The sequence below is a fragment of the Artemia sp. Qi Xiang Cuo genome, chromosome 2 (assembly GCF_049724085.1).
Source record: "Artemia sp. Qi Xiang Cuo chromosome 2, ASM4972408v1, whole genome shotgun sequence".
In the NCBI taxonomy this organism is placed as follows: domain Eukaryota; kingdom Metazoa; phylum Arthropoda; class Branchiopoda; order Anostraca; family Artemiidae; genus Artemia; species Artemia sp. Qi Xiang Cuo.
Genome location: NC_142795.1, coordinates 39,384,750 through 39,403,852, shown reverse-complemented (window position 1 = coordinate 39,403,852; position 19,103 = coordinate 39,384,750). Strand labels below are relative to the sequence as shown.

At 30.2% G+C, this 19,103-nt stretch overlaps 1 protein-coding gene across 1 annotated transcript in view; it reads right to left on the bottom strand.

Annotated features, from left to right (window-relative positions):
* The window catches only part of LOC148955217 (uncharacterized), a 382,412-nt gene that overhangs the window by 126,739 nt on the left and 236,570 nt on the right, over positions 1-19,103 (bottom strand). The window lies entirely within an intron of this gene.

Here is a 19,103-nt window from a genome sequence, read left to right as displayed (position 1 = left end):
CACTCGTGGATGTTTAACTGCCGTTAAGAGTACAAGAAAGTATTACCCATTTCCTTCTGAGTTGTGATTTATGCACTTGGTCGAATAGGTCACGTCTTAGGATGTGTATCAAGCATGCGTGTAGGAAGAAATCAATCTGCTCTTTCTTAGCAGATCTGACACATCATGTTTTAGAACTAGAGTACAGGGAAAAAACAAATTATAGCGTCGGATTCTCTCATCTCTGTATTCAGGAATTTTTTGGGCTAGCCCAGAGCTATGCGCTATCTTCTTGCTAATTTTTGAACACATCTCTACGGAAAAAAATATGACAGCTCACTGGGGTTCGGTGAGCCTGCTGAGCTCTCGTCGGTATTTGAAGGCTTCTCTTGTGGCAATGTGCATTTGACGTCAATTTTATACAATCAAGTGCAAGGAAAGGATATGGAGTCAAACAATGGAACCGGGGAAATGTTTTCAAGATTAATGCGATTCATTGGTTTATTTCTTTGCAGGCTTCACCGTGATGGATTCTTTTGGAACCAAGATATTTAAACTTCTTAGCTTTCTCCAATGGGTTGGTACTGAGTGTGATGGGTGTTTAGCATTCCCTCCGTTCTTATGGCAGACCTATCAGTAGAGTAGTACCAACCATATTGCTTACGCCCCTAGGAATTCCCATGCTATTCTACGGGTCCTCTACACCTTTTCAAAGAGAGTCAAAACTCCCTCATACAGTTTGACGTGTTTGGAGAGATTACGTTCCTTAACACCTTTCCAGAGCATATATTTGACGATGTAGAAAAAGGGTTAATGTGATTAGCACTTATGAGCGGGGATTCACCGCTGGTTCCTGAAGTGCCTTACGTTCATTGAAACCTTTCCAGAGCATGTACTTGACGATGGAGAAAAAGGGTTAAAGTCATTAGCAGTTACGAGCGGGAATTCCCCGCTGGTTCATGAATAGCCTTATGTTACTTGGTACCTTTCCAGGGCATGTACTTGACGATGTAGAAAAAGGGTTAAAGTGATTAGCAGTTACGAGCAGGGATCCCCCACTGGTTCCTGAATTGCCTTATGTTCCTTGATACCTTTCCAGAGCATGTACTTGACGATAGAGAAAAAGGGTTAAAGTGATTAGCAGTTAAGGTTACCTCAATGGCGTTTGAACAGTGTTGTCAGTTTAAAATAGGATCCAACGTTATATTATACTAAAAAGTTGATACTAAGAGAGATGTAGATGGCAAGAAAAGAATTTTAATAAAGAAATTCAGAACAAACCATAGAAATCCTTACAGATCAAGTAGTGAGGTATACATGAGTATGAACCATCATGGATCATAAGCACCAACGACCCTAACCACCAGGGCCTTAAACCCCCCATACGTCCATAGGTCCCCTATCCCCAAACTGGAAGGGTGCCCCCTTCCTCCAACTTTTTGGCCCCCCCCTTTTTTTTTTTTTTTTTTTTTTTTGGCAATTGACATTTTTTCTGATAACAAGTATCATTCATTACGATCGGAGGTTTCAAATGTGAAACTTAAGTCCATTTTTGGATCGCAAAATTTACTTGGTGGTCATTCAAAAAGCGAGGATTTTTGTTAAATAAATAATTGTTGTACCTTTTAAAATAGCTTTACGGGGTTTGAGAGATTCTGTTGTTTTATTCTGTGTGATTTTTTCTTTACTTGATGGTCATTCAAAAAGCGACGATTTCTGTTAAATAAATAATTCTTGTACGTTTTAAAATAGCTTTACGGGGTTTGAGAGACTCTGTTGTTTTATTCTGTGTGATTTGTTCAAGATTTTTGTTAAATAAATAATTTTTATACCTTTTAAAATAGCTTTACGGGGTTTGAGAGACTCTGTTGTTTTATTCTGTGTGATTTTTTCTTTACTTGGTGGTCACTCAAAAAGCGAGGATTTTTGTTAAATAAATAATTTAATAGTTTAATAAAATAGTTTTTCTTTACTTTGTGGTCATTCAAAAAGCGAGGATTTCTGTTAAATAGATAATTCTTATACCTTTTAAAATAGCTTTACGGGGTTTGAGAGACTCTGTTGTTTTATTCTGTGTGTTTTTTCTTTACTTAGTGGTCATTCAAAAAGCAAGGATTTCTGTTAAATAAATATTTCTTATACCTTTTAAAATAGCTTTACGGGGTTTGAGAGACTCTGTTGTTTTATTCTGTGTGATTTTTTCTTTTCTTGATGGTAATTCAAAAAGCAAGGATTTCTGTTAAATAAATAATTCTTATACCTTTTAAAATAGCTTTACGGGGTTTCAGAGACTCTGTTGTTTTATTTTGTGTGATTTTTTCTTTACTTGGTGTTCATTCAAAAAAAGCGAGGATTTCTGTTCAATAAATAATTCTTATGTCTTTTAAAATAGATTTTCAGGGTTTGAGAGACTCTGTTGTCTTATTCCATGTGATTTTTTCTTTACTTGGTGGTCATTCAAAAAGCGAGGATTTATGTTAAATAATTAATTTTTGTACCTTTTAAAATAGCTTTACGGGGTTTGAGAGACTCTGTTGTTTTATTCTGTGTGTTTTTTTCTTTACTTGATGGTTATTCCAAAATCAAGTATTTTTGTTAAATAAATAATTCTTATAACTTTTAAAATAGCTTTACGGGGTTTGAGAGACTCTGTTGTCTTATTCTTTGTGATTTTTTCTTTACTTGTTGGTCATTCAAAAAAGCGAGGATTTTTGTTAAACAAATAATTATTCTACCTTTTAAAATAGCTTTACGGGGTTTGAGAGACTCTTTTCTCTTATTCCGTGAGATTTTTTCTTTACTTGTTGGTCATTCAAAAAGCGAGGATTTCTGTTAAATAAATAATTCTTGTACCTTTTGAAATAGCTTTACGGGGTTTGAGAGACTCTGTTATTTCATTCTGTGTGATTTTTTCTTTACTTGATGGTCATTCAAAAAGCGAGGATTTTTGTTAAATAAAAAATTCTTATACCTTTTAAAATAGCTTTACGGGGTTTGAGAGACTCTGTTGTTTTATTCTTTGTGATTTTTTCTTTAGTTGTAGGTCATTCAAAAAGCTAGGATTTTTGTTAAATAAATAGTTCTTATACCTTTTAAAATAGCTTTACGGGGTTTGAGAGACTCTGTTGTTTTATTCTGTGTGATTTTTTCTTTACTTGATGGTCATTCAAAAAGCGAGGATTTTTATTAAATAAATAATTCTTGTACCTTTTAAAATAGCTTTACGGGTTTTGAGAGACTCTGTTGTTTTATTCTGTGTGATTTTTTCTTTACTTGGTGGTCATTCAAAAAGCAGGGATTTTCGTTAAATAAATAGTTCTTATACCTTTTAAAATAGCTTTACGGGGTTTGAGAGACTCTGTTGTTTTATTCTGTGTGATTTTTTCTTCACTTGGTGCTCATTCAAAAAGCGAGGATTTTTGTTAAATAAATAATTCTTATACCTTTTAAAATAGCTTTACGGGGTTTGAGAGACTCTGTTGTTTTATTCTGTGTCATTTTTTCTTTACTTGGTGGTCATTCAAAAAGCGAGGATTTTTGTTAAATAAATAATTCTTATACCTTTTAAAATAGCTTTACGGGGGTTTGAGAGACTCTGTTGTTTTATTCTGTGTGTTTTTTATTTACTTGGTGGTCATTCAAAAAGCGAGGATTTCTGTTAAATAGATAATTCTTATACCTTTTAAAATAGCTTTACGGGGTTTGAGAGACTCTGTTGTTTTATTCTGTGTGATTTTTTCTTTACTTTATGGTCATTCAAAAAGCGAGGATTTTTGTTAAATAAATAATTCTTATACCTTTTAAAATAGCTTTACGGGGTTTGAGAGACTCTGTTGTTTTATTCTGTGTCATTTTTTCTTTGCTTGGTGGTCATTCAAAAAGCGAGGATTTTTGCTAAATAAATAATTCTTGTACCTTTTAAAATAGCTTTACGGGGTTTGAGAGACTCTGTTGTTTTATTCTGTGTGATTTTATCTTTACTTGATGGTCATTCAAAAAGCAAGGATTTTTGTTAAATAAATATTTCATATACCTTTTAAAATAGCTTTACGGGGTTTGAGAGACTCTGTTGTTTTATTATGTGTGATTTTTTCTTTACTTGATGGTCATTCAAAAAGCGAGGATTTCTGTTAAATAAATAATTCTTATACCTTTTAAAATAGCTTTACGGGGTTTGAGAGACTCTGTTGTTTTATTCTGTGTGATTTCATCTTTACTTGATGGTCATTCAAAAAGCAACGATTTTTGTTAACTAAATAATTGTTGTACATTTTAAAATAGGTTTACGGAGTTTAAGAGACTCTGTTGTTTTATTCTTTGTGATTTTTTCTTCACTTGGTGGTCATTCAAAAAGCGAAGATTTTTGTTAAATAAATAATACTTATACCTTTTAAAATAGGATTACGGAGTTTGAGAGACTCTGTTGTTTTATTCTGTGTGATTTTTTCTTCACTTGTTGGTCATTCAAAAAGAGAGGATTTTTGTTAAATAAATAATGCTTATACCTTTTAAAATAGCTTTACGGGGTTTGAGAGACTCTGTTGTTTTATTCTGTGTGATTTTTTCTTTACTTGGTGGTCATTCAAAAAGCGAGGATTTCTGTTAAATAAACAATTCTTATACCTTTTAAAATAGCTTTAAGGGGTTTGAGAGACTCTGTTGTTTTATTCTGTGTGATTTTTTCTATACATGGTGTTCAATCAAAAAAAGCGAGGATTTCTGTTCAATAAATAGTTCTTATGTCTTTTAAAATAGATTTTCAGTGTTTGAGAGACTCTGTTGTCTTATTCCATGTGATTTTTTCTTTACTTGGTGGTCATTCAAAAAGAGAGGATTTCTGTTAAATAATTAATTCTTGTACCTTTTAAAATAGCTTTACGGGGTTTGAGAGACTCTGTAGTTTTATTCTGTGTGATTTTTTCTTTACTTGATGGTCATTCAAAAAGGGAGGATTTTTGTCAAATAAATAATTCTTATACCTTTTAAAATAGCTTTACGGGGTTTGAGAGACTCTGTTGTCTTTTTCTTTGTTATTTTTTTCGGACTTGGTTGTAAATCAAAAAGCGAGGATTTATGTTAAATAAATAATTCTTATACCTTTTAAAATAGCTTTACGGGGTTTGAGAGACTCTGTTTTCTTATTACGTGGGATTTTTTCTTTAGTTGGTGGTCATTAAAAAAGCGAGGATTTCTGTTAAATAAATAATTCTTGTACCTTTTTAAATAGCTTTACGGGGTTTGAGAGACTCTGTTGTTTTATTGTGTGTGATTTTTTCTTTACTTGATGGTCATTCAAAAAGCGAGGATTTTTGTTAAATAAATAATTCTTATACCTTTTAAAATAGCTTTACGGGGTTTGAGAGCCTCTGTTGTTTTATTCCGTGTGATTTTTTCTTTACTTGATGGTCATTCAAAAAGCGAGGATTTTTGTTAAATAAATAGTTCTTATACCTTTTAAAATAGCTTTACGGGGTTTGAGAGACTCTGTTGTTTTATTCTGTGTGATTTTATCTTTACTTGTTGTCCATTCAAAAATCAAGGATTTTTTTTAAATAAATAATTCTTATACCTTTTAAAATAGCTTTACGGGTTTTGAGAGACTCTGTTGTATTATTCTGTGTGATTTTTTCTTTACTTGGTGGTCATTCAAAAAGCGAGGATTTTTGTTAAATAAATAATTCTCATACCTTTTAAAATATCTTTAGGGGGTTTGAGAGACTCTGTTTTTTTATTCTGTGTGATTTTTTCTTCACTTGGTGGTCATTCAAAAAGCAAGGATTTTTGTTAAATAAATAATTTTTATACCTTTTAAAATAGCTTTACGGGGTTTGCGAGACTCTGCTGTTTTATTCTGTGTGATTTTTTCTTTACTTGGTGGTCATTCAAAAAGCGAGGATTTTTTTTTAAATAAATAATTCTTATACCTTTTAAAATAGCTTTACGGGGGTTTGAGAGACTCTGTTGTTTTATTCTGTGTGTTTTTTATTTACTTGGTGGTCATTCAAAAAGCGAGGATTTTTATTAAATAAATAATTCTTATACCTTTTAAAATAGCTTTAAGGTGTTTGAGAGACTCTGTTGTTTTATTCTGTTTGATTTTTTCTTTACTTTGTGGTCATTCAAAAAGCGAGGATTTCTGTTAAATAAATAATTCTTATACCTTTTAAAATAGCTTTACGGGGTTTGAGAGACTCTTTTGTATTATTCCATGTGATTTTTTCTTTACTTGATGGTCATTCAAAAAGCGAGGATTTTTGTTAAATAAATAATTCTTGTACCTTTTAAAATAGCTTTACGGGGTTTGAGAGACTCTGTTGCTTTATTCTGTGTGATTTTATCTTTATTTGATGGTCATTCAAAAAGCAAGGATTTTTGTTAAATATATAATTCTTATACCTTTTAAAATAGCTTTACGGGGTTTGAGAGACTCTGTTGTTTTATTCTGTGTGTTTTTTCTTTACTTAGTGGTCATTCAAAAAGTAAGGATTTCTGTTAAATAAATAATTCTTATACCTTTTAAAATAGCTTTACGGGGTTTGAGAGACTCTGTTGTTTTATTTTGTGTGATTTTTTCTTTTCTTGATGGTCATTCAAAAAGCAAGGAGTTCTGTTAAATAAGTAATTCTTATACCTTTTAAAATAGCTTTACTGGGTTTGAGAGACTCTGTTGTTTTATTTTGTGTGATTTTTTCTTTACTTGGTGGTCATTCAAAAAAAGCGAGGATTTCTGTTAAATAAATAATTCTTATATCTTTTAAAATAGCTTTACGGGGTTTGAGAGACTCTGTTGTCTTATTCCGTGTGATTTTTTCTTTACTTGGTGGTCATTCAAAAAGTGAGGATTTCTGTTAAATAAATAATTCTTGTACCTTTTAAAATAGCTTTACGGGGTTTGAGAGACTCTGTTGTTTTATTCTGTGTGATTTTTTCTTTAGTTGATGGTCATTCAAAAAGCGAGGATTTTTGTCAAATAAATAATACTTATACCTTTTAAAATAGCTTTACGGGGTTTGAGAGACTCTGTTGTTTTATTCTGTATGATTTTTTCTTTACTTGGTGGTCATTCAAAAAGCGAGGATTTCTGTTAAATAAATAATTCTTTTACCTTTTAAAATAGCTTTACGGGGTTTGAGAGACTCTGTTGTCTTATTCCGTGTGATTTTTTCTTTACTTGTTGGTCATTCAAAAAGCGAGGATTTCTGTTAAATAAATAATTCTTGTACCTTTTTAAATAGCTTTACGGGGTTTGAGAGACTCTGTTGTTTTATTTTGTGTGATTTTTTCTTTACTTGATGGTCATTCAAAAAGCGAGGATTTTTGTTAAATAAATAATTATTATACCTTTTAAAATAGCTTTACGGGGTTTGAGAGACTCTGTTGTTTTATTCTGTGTGATTTTTTCTTTACTTAATTGTCATTCAAAAAGCGACGATTTTTGTTAAATAAATAGTTCTTATACCTTTTAAAATAGCTTTACGGGGTTTGAGAGACTCTGTTGTTTTATTCTGTGTGATTTTTTCTTTACTTGATGGTCATTCAAAAAGCGAGGATTTTTGTTAAATAAATAATTTTTGTACCTTTTAAAATAGCTTTACGGGTTTTAAGAGACTCTGTTGTTTTATTCTGTGTGATTTTTCTTTACTTGGTGGTCATTCAAAAAGCAGGGATTTTCGTTAAATAAATAGTTCTTATACCTTTTAAAATAGCTTTACGGGGTTTGAGAGACTCTGTTGTTTTATTCTGTGTGATTTTTTCTTCACTTGGTGCTCATTCAAAAAGCGAGGATTTTTGTTAAATAAATAAATCTTATACTTTTTAAAATAGCTTTACGGGGTTTGAGAGACTCTGTTGTTTTATTCTGTGTCATTTTGTCTTTCATTGGTGGTCATTCAAAAAGCGAGGATTTTTGTTAAATAAATAATTCTTATACCTTTTAAAATAGCTTTACAGGGTTTGAGAGACTCTGTTGTCTTATTTAATATGATTTTTTCTTTACTTGATGGTTATTCAAAAACCGAGGATTTTTTTTGATTGAATAATTCTTGTACCTTTTAAAATAGCTTTACGGGGTTAGAGAGACTCTGTTGTTTTATTGTGTGTGATTTTTTCTTTACTTGATGGTCATTCAAAAAGAAAGGATTTTTGTTAAATAAATATTTCATATACCTTTTAAAATAGCTTTACGGGGTTTGAGAGACTCTGTTGTTTTATTTTGTGTGATTTTTTCTTTACTTGATGGTCCTTCAAAAAGCGAGGATTTTTGTTAAATAAATAATTCTTATACCTTTTAAAATAGCTTTACGGGGTTTGAGAGACTCTGTTGTTTTATTCTGTGTGATTTTTTCTTTACTTGATGGTCATTCAAAAAGCGAGGATTTTTGTTAAATAAACAGTTCTTATACCTTTTAAAATAGCTTTACGGGGTTTGAGAGACTCTGTTGTTTTATTCTGTGTGATTTTTTCTTCACTTGGTGGTCATTCAAAAAGCGAGGATTTTTGTTAAATAAATAATTCTTATACCTTTCAAAATAGCTTTACGGGGTTTGAGACACTCTGTTGTTTTATTCTGTGTGATTTTTTCTTCACTTGTTGGTCATTCAAAAAGCGAGGATTTTTGTTAAATAAATAATTCTTATACCTTTTAAAATAGCTTTACGGGGTTTGAGAGACTCTGTTGTTTTATTCTGTGTGATTTTTTCTTTACTTGGTGGTCAATCAAAAAGCGAGGATTTTTGTTAAATAAATAATTCTTATACCTTTTAAAAGAGCTTTACGGGGTTTGAGAGACTCTGTTGTTTTATTGTGTGTGATTTTTTCTTTACTTGGTGGTCATTCAAAAAAAGCGAGGATTTCTGTTAAATAAATAATTCTTATATCTTTTAAAATAGCTTTACGGGGTTTCAGAGACTCTGTTGTCTTATTCCGTGTAATTTTTTCTTTACTTGGTGGTCATTCAAAAAGTGAGGATTTCTGTTAAATAAATAATTCTTGTACCTTTTAAAATAGCTTTACGGGGTTTGAGAGACTCTGTTGTGTTATTCTGTGTGATTTTTTCTTTAGTTGATGGTCATTCAAAAAGCGAGGATTTTTGTAAAATAAATAATACTTATACCTTTTAAAATAGCTTTACGGGGTTTGAGAGACTCTGTTGTTTTATTCTGTGTGATTTTTTCTTTACTTGGTGGTCATTCAAAAAAGCGAGTATTTATGTTAAATAAATAATTCTTTTACCTTTTAAAATAGCTTTACGGGGTTTGAGAGACTCTGTTGTCTTATTCCGTTTGATTTTTTCTTTACTTGGTGGTCATTCAGAAAGCGAGGATTTCTGTTAAATAAATAATTCTTGTACCTTTTGAAATAGCTTTACGGGGTTTGAGAGACTCTGTTTTATTATTGTGTCTTATTTTTTCTGGAGTGGATTGTTATTACAATAGTGAGGATTTTTGTTAAAGAAATAATTTTTGTAACTTTTAAAATAACTTGACGGTTACCGAGAGATTTGGTAGTCTTATTATTTGGTATTTATTCTTTCAATGACGTTCAGTAAAAAATCGAGGATTTTTGTTAAATAAATATTTCTTATACCTTTTAAAATAGCTTTACGGGGTTTGAGAGACTCTGTTGTTTTATTCTGTGTGATTTTATCTTTACTTGATGGTCATTCAAAAAGCAAGGATTTTTGTTAAATAAATAATTCTTATACCTTTTAAAATAGCTTTACGGGGTTTGAGAGACTCTGTTGTTTTATTCTGTGTGTTTTTTCTTTACTTAGTGGTCATTAAAAAAGTGAGGATTTCTGTTAAATAAATAATTCTTATACCTTTTAAAATAGCTTTACGGGGTTTGAGAGACTCTGTTGTTCTATTCTGTGTGATTTTTTCTTTTCTTGATGGTCATTCAAGAAGCAAGGATTTCTGTTAAATAAGTAATTCTTATACCTTTTAAAATAGCTTTACGGGGTTTGAGAGAATCTGTTGTTTTATTTTGTGTGATTTTTTCTTTACTTGGTGGTCATTCAAAAAAAGCGAGGATTTCTGTTAAATAAATAATTCTTATATCTTTTAAAATAGCTTTACGGGGTTTGAGAGACTCTGTTGTCTTATTCCGTGTAATTTTTTCTTTACTTGGTGGTCATTCAAAAAGTGAGGATTTCTGTTAAATAAATAATTCTTGTACCTTTTAAAATAGCTTTACGGGGTTTGAGAGACTCTGTTGTTTTATTCTGTGTGATTTTTTCTTTAGTTGATGGTCATTCAAAAAGCGAGGATTTTTGTCAAATAAATAATACTTATACCTTTTAAAATAGCTTTACGGGGTTTGAGAGACTCTTTTGTTTTATTCTGTGTGATTTTTTCTTTACTTGGTGGTAATTCAAAAAAGCGAGGATTTCTGTTAAATAAATAATTCTTATACCTTTTAAAATAGCTTTACGGGGTTTGAGAGACTCTGTTGTCTTATTCCGTGTTATTTTTTCTTTACTTGGTGGTCATTCAGAAAGCGAGGATTTCTGTTAAATAAATAATTCTTGTACCTTTTGAAATAGCTTTACGGGGTTTGAGAGACTCTGTTGTTTTATTTTGTGTGATTTTTTCTTTACTTGATGGTCATTCAAAAAGCGAGGATTTTTGTTAAATAAATAATTCTTATACCTTTTAAAATAGCTTTACGGGTTTTGAGAGACTCTGTTGTTTTATTCTGTGTGATTTTTTCTTTACTTGATGGTCATTCAAAAAGCGACGATTTTTGTTAAATAAATAATTCTTATACCTTTTAAAATAGCTTTACGGGGTTTGAGAGACTCTGTTGTTTTATTCTGTGTGATTTTTTCTTTACTTGATGGTCATTCAAAAAGCGAGGATTTTTGTTAAATAAATAATTTTTGTACCTTTTAAAATAGCTTTACGGGTTTTAAGAGACTCTGTTGTTTTATTCTGTGTGATTTTTCTTTACTTGGTGGTCATTCAAAAAGCAGGGATTTTCGTTAAATAAATAGTTCTTATACCTTTTAAAATAGCTTTACGGGGTTTGAGAGACTCTGTTGTTTTATTCTGTGTGATTTTTTCTTAACTTGGTGCTCATTCAAAAAGCGAGGATTTTTGTTAAATAAATAATTCTTGTACCTTTTAAAATAGCTTTAGGGGGTTTGAGAGACTCTTTAGTTTTATTCTGTGTGATTTTTTCTTTACTTGATGGTCATTCAAAATGGGAGGATTTTTGTTAAATAAATAATTCTTATACCTTTTAAAATAGCTTTACGGGGTTGGAGAGACTCTGTTGTTTTATTCTGTGTGATTTTTTCTTTACTTGATGGTCATTCAAAAAGCGAGGATTTTTGTTAAATAAATAGTTCTTATACCTTATAAAATAGCTTTACGGGGTTTGAGAGACTCTGTTGTTTTATTCTTTGTGATTTTTTCTTCACTTGGTGGTCATTCAAAAAGCGAGGATTTTTGTTAAATAAATAATTCTTATACCTTTTAAAATAGCTTTACGGGGTTTGAGAGACTCTGTTGTTTTATTCTGTGTAATTTTTTCTTCACTTGTTGGTCATTCAAAAAGCAAGGATTTTTGTTAAATAAATAATTATTATACCTTTTAAAATAGCTTTACGGGGTTTGAGAGACTCTGTTGTTTTATTCTGTTTCATTTTTTCTTTCCTTGGTGGTCATTCAAAAAGAGAGGATTTCTGTTAAATAAATAATTCTTATACCTTTTAAAATAGCTTTACGGGGTTTGAGAGACTCTGTTGTTTTATTTTGTGTGATTTTTTCTTTACTTGGTGGTCATTCAAAAAAAGCGAGGATTTCTGTTAAATAAATAATTCTTATATCTTTTAAAATAGCTTTACGGGGTTTCAGAGACTCTGTTGTCTTATTCCGTGTGATTTTTTCTTTACTTGGTGGTCATTCAAAAAGTGAGGATTTCTGTTAAATAAATAATTCTTGTACCTTTTAAAATAGCTTTACGGGGTTTGAGAGACTCTGTTGTTTTATTCTGTGTGATTTTTTCTTTAGTTGATGGTCATTCAAAAAGCGAGGATTTTTGTCAAATAAATAATACTTATACCTTTTAAAATAGCTTTACGGGGTTTGAGAGACTCTGTTGTTTTATTCTGTATGATTTTTTCTTTACTTGGTGGTCATTCAAAAAAGCGAGGATTTCTGTTAAATAAATAATTCTTGTACCTTTTAAAATAGCTTTACGGGGTTTGAGAGACTCTGTTGTCTTATTCCGTTTGATTTTTTCTTTACTTGGTGGTCATTCAGAAAGCGAGGATTTGTGTTAAATAAATAATTCTTGTACCTTTTGAAATAGCTTTACGGGGTTTGAGAGACTCTGTTGTTTTATTTTGTGTGATTTTTTCTTTACTTGATGGTCATTCAAAAAGGGAGGATTTTGTTAAATAAATAATTCTTTTACCTTTTAAAATAGCTTTACGGGGTTTGAGAGACTCTGTTGTTTTATTCTGTGTTATTTTTTCTTTACTTGATGGTCATTCAAAAAGCGACGATTTTTGTTAAATAAATAATTCTTATACCATTTAAAATAGCTTTACGGGGTTTGAGAGACTCTGTTGTTTTATTCTGTGTTATTTTTTCTTTACTTGGTGCTCATTCAAAAAGCGAGGATTTTTGTTAAATAAATAATTCTTGTACCTTTTAAAGTAGCTTTACGGGTTTTAAGAGACTCTGTTGTTTTATTCTGTGTGATTTTTCTTTACTTGGTGGTCATTCAAAAAGCAGGGATTTTCGTTAAATAAATAGTTCTTATACCTTTTAAAATAGCTTTACGGGGTTTGAGAGACTCTGTTGTTTTATTCTGTGTGATTTTTTCTTCACTTGGTGCTCATTCAAAAAGCGAGGATTTTTGTTAAATAAATAATTCTTATACCTTTTAAAATAGCTTTACGGGGTTTGAGAGACTCTGTTGTTTTATTCTGTGTCATTTTTTCTTTACTTGTTGGTCATTCAAAAAGCGAGGATTTTTGTTAAATAAATAATTCTTATACCTTTTCAAATAGCTTTACGGGGGTTTGATAGACTCTGTTGTTTTATTCTGTGTTTTTTTTATTTACTTGGTGGTCATTCAAAAAGCGAGGATTTCTGTTCAATAAATAATTCTTATACCTTTTAAAATAGCTTTACGGGGTTTGAGAGACTCTTTTGTTTTATTCTGTGTGATTTTTTCTTTACTTTATGGTCATTCAAAAAGCGAGGATTTTTGTTAAATAAATAATTCTTATACCTTTTAAAATAGCTTTACGGGGTTTCAGAGACTCTTTTGTCTTATTGCATGTGATTTTTTCTTTACTTGATGGTCATTCAAAAAGTGAGGATTTTTGTTAAATAAATAATTCTTGTACCTTTTAAAATAACTTTACGGGGTTTGAGAGACTCTGTTGTTTTATTCTGTGTGATTTTATCTTTACTTGATGGTCATTCAAAAAGCAAGGATTTTTGTTAAATAAATAATTCATATACCTTTTAAAATAGCTTTACGGGGTTTGAGAGACTCTGTTGTTTTATTGTGTGTGATTTTTTCTTTACTTGATGGTCCTTCAAAAAGCGAGGATTTTTGTTAAATAAATAATTCTTATACCTTTTAAAATAGCTTTACGGGGTTTGAGAGACTCTTTTGTTTTATTCTGTGTTATTTTTTCTTTACTTGATGGTCATTCAAAAAGCGAGGATTTTTGTTAAATAAATAATTCTCGTACCTTTTAAAATATCTTTAGGGGGTTTGAGAGACTCTGTTTTCTTATTCTGCTTGATTTTTTCTTTACTTGGTGGTCATTCAAAAAGCAAGGATTTTTGTTAAATAGATAATTTTTATACCTTTCAAAATAGCTTTACGGGGTTTGAGAGACTCTATTGTTTTATTCTGTGTGATTTTTTCTTTACTTGTTGGTCATTCAAAAAGCAAGGATTTTTGTTAAATAAATAATTATTATACCTTTTAAAATAGCTTTACGGGGTTTGAGAGACTCTGTTGTTTTATTCTGTGTGATTTTTTCTTTACTTGGTGGTCAATCAAAAAGCGAGGATTTCTGTTAAATAAATAATTCTTATACCTTTTAAAATAGCTTTAAGGGGTTTGAGAGACTCTGTTGTTTTATTTTGTGTGATTTTTTCTTTACTTGGTGTTCATTCAAAAAAAGCGAGGATTTCTGTTAAATAAATAGTTCTTATATCTTTTAAAATAGATTTACGGTGTTTGAGAGACTCTGTTGTCTTATTCCGTGTGATTTTTTCTTTACTTGATGGTCATTCAAAAAGCGAGGATCTCTGTTAAATAATTAATTTTTGTACCTTTTAAAATAGCTTTACGGGGTTTGAGAGACTCTGTAGTTTTATTCTGTGTGTTTTTTTCTTTACTTGATGCCTATTACAAAAGCGAGTATTTATGTTAAATAAAAAATTCTTATACCTTTTAAAATAGCTTTACGGGGTTTGAGAGACTCTGTTGTTTTATTCTTTGTGATTTTTTCTTTACTTGTTGGTCATTCAAAAAGCGAGGATTTCTGTTAAATAAATAATTCTTATACCTTTTAAAATAGCTTTACGGGGTTTGAGAGAATCTGTTGTATTATTCAGTGTGATTTTTTCTTTAGTTGTTGGTCATTCAAAAAGCGAGGATTTATGTTAAATAAATAATTCTTTTACCTTTTTAAATAGCTTTACGGGGTTTGAGTGACTCTGTTGTTTTATTCTGTGTGATTTTTTCTTTACTTAATGGTCATTCCAAAAGCAAGGATTTTTGTTAAATAAATAATTCTTATACCTTTTAAAATAGCTTTACGGGGTTTGAGAGACTCTGTTGTTTTATTCTGTGTGATTTTTTCTTTACTGAATGGTTATGCAAAAAGCGAGGATTTTTGTTAAGTAAATAATTCTTATACCTTTTAAAATAGCTTTACGGGGTTTGAGAGACTCTGTTGTTTTATTATCTGTGATTTTTTCTTTACTTGATGGTCATTCAAAAAGCGAGGATTTTTGTTAAATAAATAATTCTTGTACCTTTTAAAATAGCTTTACGGGGTTTGAGAGACTCTGTTGTTTTATTCTGTGTGATTTTTTCTTTACTTGGTGGTCATTCAAAAAACGAGGATTTTCGTTAAATAAATAGTTCTTATACCTTTTAAAATAGCTTTACGGGGTTTGAGAGACTCTGTTGTTTTATTCTGTGTGATTTTTTCTTCACTTTGTGGTCATTCAAAAAGCAAGGATTTTTGTTAAATAAATAATTCTTATACCTTTTAAAATAGCTTTACGGGGTTTGAGAGACTCTGTTGTTTTATTCTGTGTAATTTTTTCTTTACTTGGTGGTCATTCAAAAAGCGAGGATTTTTGTTAAATAAATAATTCTTATACCTTTTAAAATTGCTTTACGGGGGTTTGAGAGACTCTGTTGTTTTATTCTGTGTGTTTTTTATTTACTTGGTGGTCATTCAAAAAGCGAGGATTTCTGTTCAATAAATAATTCTTATACCTTTTAAAATAGCTTTACGGGGTTTGAGAGACTCTGTTGTTTTATTCTGTGTGATTTTTTCTTTACTTTATGGTCATTCAAAAAGCGAGGATTTTTGTTAAATAAATAATTCTTATACCTTTCAAAATAGCTTTACGGGGTTTGAGAGATTCTTTTGTCTTATTCCATGTGATTTTTTCTTTACTTGATGGTCATTCAAAAAGCGAGGATTTTTGTTAAATAAATAATTCTTGGACCTTTTAAAATAGCTTTAAGGGGTTTGAGAGACTCTGTTGTTTTATTCTGTGTGATTTTATCTTTACTTGATGGTCATTCAAAAAGCAAGGATTTTCGTTAAATAGATAATTCTTATACCTTTTGATATAGTCTTACGGGGTTTGAGAGACTATGTTGTTTTATTTTGTCTGGTATTTTCTTTACTTGGTGGTCATTCAAAAAGCGATTATTTTTGTTAAATAAATAATTATTGTACCTTTTAAAATAGCTTTACGGGGTTTGAGAGACTCTGTTGTTTTATTCTGTGTGATTTTTTCTTTACTTGATGGTCATTCAAAAAGCGAGGATTTCTGTTAAATAAATAATTCTTGTACCTTTTGAAATAGCTTTACGGGGTTTGAGAGACTCTGTTGTTTTATTTTGTGTGATTTTTTCTTTACTTGATGGTCATTCAAAAAGGGAGGATTTTGTTAAATAAATAATTCTTTTACCTTTTAAAATAGCTTTACGGGGTTTGAGAGACTCTGTTGTTTTATTTTGTGTGATTTTTTTTTTACTTGGTGGTCATTCAAAAAAAGCGAGGATTTCTGTTAAATAAATAATTCTTATATCTTTTAAAATAGCTTTACGGGGTTTCAGAGACTCTGTTGTCTTATTCCGTGTGATTTTTTCTTTACTTGGTGGTCATTCAAAAAGCAGGGATTTTTGTTAAATAAATAGTTCTTATACCTTTTAAAATAGCTTTACGGGGTTTGAGAGACTCTGTTGTTTTATTCTGTGTGATTTTTTCTTCACTTGGTGCTCATTCAAAAAGCGAGGATTTTTGTTAAATAAATAATTCTTATACCTTTTAAAATAGCTTTACGGGGTTTGAGAGACTCTGTTGTTTTATTCTGTGTCATTTTTTCTTTACTTGTTGGTCATTCAAAAAGCGAGGATTTTTGTTAAATAAATAATTCTTATACCTTTTAAAATAGCTTTACGGGGTTTGAGAGACTCTGTTGTTTTATTCTGTGTCATTTTTTCTTTACTTGGTGGTCATTCAAAAAGCGAGGATTTTTGTAAAAAATAAATAATTCTTATACCTTTTAAAATAGCTTTACGGGGGTTTGAGAGACTCTGTTGTTTTATTCGGTGTGTTTTTTATTTACTTGGTGGTCATTCAAAAAGCGAGGATTTCTGTTCAATAAATAATTCTTATACCTTTTAAAATAGCTTTACGGGGTTTGAGAGACTCTGTTGTTTTATTCTGTGTAATTTTTTCTTTACTTTATGGTCATTCAAAAAGCGAGGATTTTTGTTAAATAAATAATTCTTATACCTTTTAAAATAGCTTTACGGGGTTTCAGAGACTCTTTTGTCTTATTGCATGTGATTTTTTCTTTACTTGATGGTCATTCAAAAAGCGAGGATTTTTGTTAAATAAATAATTCTTGTACCTTTTAAAATAGCTTTACGGGGTTAGAGAGACTCTGTTGTTTTATTCTGTGTGATTTTATCTTTACTTGATGGTCATTCAAAAAGCAAGGATTTTTGTTAAATAAATAATTCATATACCTTTTAAAATATCTTTACGTGGTTTGAGAGACTCTGTTGTTTTATTCTGTGTGATTTTTTCTTTACTTGATGGTCATTCAACAAGCGAGGATTTTTGTTAAATAAATAATTCTTATACCTTTTAAAATAGCTTTACGGGGTTTGAGAGACTCTGTTGTTTTATTCTGTGTGATTTTTTCTTTACTTGATGGTCATTCAAAAAGCGACGATTTCTGTTAAATAAATAATTTTTATACCTTTTAAAATAGCTTTACGGGGTTTGAGAGACTCTGTTGTTTTATTCTGTGTGATTTTATCTTTACCTGATGGTCATTCAAAAAGCAAGGATTTTTGTTAAATAAATAATTCATATACCTTTTAAAATAGCTTTACGGGGTTTGAGAGACTCTGTTGTTTTATTTTGTGTGATTTTTTCTTTACTTGATGGTCCTTCAAAAAGCGAGGATTTTTGTTAAATAAATAATTCTTATACCTTTTAAAATAGCTTTACGGGGTTTGAGAGACTCTGTTGTTTTATTCTGTGTGATTTTTTCTTTACTTGATGGTCATTCAAAAAGCGAGGATTTTTGTTAAATAAATAATTTTTATACCTTTTAAAATAGCTTTACGGGGTTTGAGAGACTCTGTTGTTTTATTCTGTGTGATTTTTTCTTCACTTGGTGGTCATTCAAAAAGCGAGGATTTTTGTTAAATAGATAATTCTTATACCTTTTAAAATAGCTTTACGGGGTTTGAGACACTCTGTTGTTTTATTCTGTGTGATTTTTTCTTCACTTGTTGGTCATTCAAAAAGCAAGGATTTTTGTTAAATAAATAATTATTATACCTTTTAAAATAGCTTTACGGGGTTTGAGAGACTCTGTTGTTTTATTCTGTGTCATTTTTTCTTTCCTTGGTGGTCATTCAAAAAGCAAGGATTTCTGTTAAATAAATAATTCTTATACCTTTTAAAATAGCTTTACGGGGTTTGAGAGACTCTGTTTTTTTATTTTGTGTGATTTTTTCTTTACAATGTGTTAATTCAAAAAAAGCGTGGATTTCTGTTAAATAAATAGTTATTATATCTTTTGAAATAGATTTACGGTGTTTGAGAGACTCTGTTGTATTATTCTGTGTGATTTTTTCTTTACTTGGTGGTCATTCAAAAAGTGAGGATTTCTGTTAAATAAATAATTCTTGTACCTTTTAAAATAGCTTTACGGGGTTTGAGTGACTCTGTTGTTTTATTCTGTGTGTTTTTTTGTTTACTTGATGGTAATTCAAAAAGCGACGATTTTTGTTAAATAAGTAATTCTTATACCTTTTAAAATAGCTTTACGGGGTTTGAGAGACTCTGTTGTCTTATTCCGTGTGATTTTTTCTTTACTTGATGGTCATTCAGAAAGCGAGGATTTATGTTAAATAAATAATTCTTGTACCTTTTGAAATAGCTTTACGGGGTTTGAGAGAGTCTGTTGTTTTATTCTGTGTTATTTTTTCTTTACTTACTGGTTATTCAAAAAGCAAGGATTTTTGTTAAATAAATAATTCTTATACCTTTTAAAATAGCTTTCCAGGGTTTGAGAGACTCTGTTGTTTTATTCTGTGTGATTTTTGCTTTACTGAATGGTCATGCAAAAAGCGAGGAGTTTTCTTAAATAAATATTTCTTATACCTTTTAAAATAGCTTTACGGGGTTTGAGAGACTCTGTTGTTTTATTCTGTGTGATTTTTTTTTACTTGATGGTCATTCAAAAAGTGAGGATTTTTGTTAAATAAATAATTCTTGTACCTTTTAAAATAGCTTTACGGGTTTTGAGAGACTCTGTTGTTTTATTCTGTGTGATTTTTTCTTTACTTGGTGGTCATTCAAAAAGCGAGGA